Source organism: Sinocyclocheilus grahami, unplaced genomic scaffold, assembly GCF_001515645.1.
Source record: "Sinocyclocheilus grahami isolate Dianchi unplaced genomic scaffold, SAMN03320097.WGS_v1.1 scaffold5.1, whole genome shotgun sequence".
NCBI classification, from domain to species: Eukaryota; Metazoa; Chordata; class Actinopteri; order Cypriniformes; family Cyprinidae; genus Sinocyclocheilus; species Sinocyclocheilus grahami.
The window spans coordinates 4,174,125-4,174,751 of record NW_015505184.1 but is presented as its reverse complement, the minus strand read 5'-3'; the positions used below and the strand labels follow the sequence as shown (position 1 = coordinate 4,174,751).

General features: G+C 44.8%; 1 protein-coding gene across 1 annotated transcript in view; it reads right to left on the bottom strand.

Annotated features, from left to right (window-relative positions):
* LOC107585994 (zinc finger protein GLIS1-like) overlaps positions 1 to 627 on the bottom strand; it is an 8,502-nt gene that overhangs the window by 2,792 nt on the left and 5,083 nt on the right. The window lies entirely within an intron of this gene.

The window sequence follows — 627 nt, the reverse complement described above, 5'->3', positions numbered from 1 at the left end:
TTCTTCCTGATTAATCAAGGTCAGAATGAATAATGCTTTCAGTTTGGCTTGCTGATGTTAAACATCTCTCATAGTTATTCTTCACTTGAAACACATAGTTGTTTCTTTCTTTTTCGTCAGAATCAGACGACTGAAATACCTGTGGCTTCTGTCTGCCTTCCACATCTCTTAGAAAAATCGCGAGCAGTCTAAGACAATTAGTGCGGACTGCCCTCATAGATTTTCACTTCAGGTGTTGACTAAAGGAGCCCTGCACTGTCTGACAGCTTCTTGACTCCGTCTCAAGCATCTGAAGGAAAAGTGGCTGGAATGGAAAAGATTCTGGAGTGTTAGAGACATGCGTGGGGTGGCCGCTTGCCCATGGTGGGTGCCCAGTGACTGCGCAAACACTGCTCTTTTGAGCTCGTCGGAACAGCTGATGTCAGAAATAGTGCGTAGTGTAAATGATGGGTATAGGGAAATGAGGAAGGGAGTGGACGGGGCTCACTGGTCTGAGCACATTCTCCCCTGGACACATCTGTAATGCTAAATGGCATGCACATATAAACAATTTTTTTTCTGTGCACTGGTTAAAAATGGATAGTGGCTGGAATCATACAGACTGCTTGTGTGCAGGGTTGTACAATG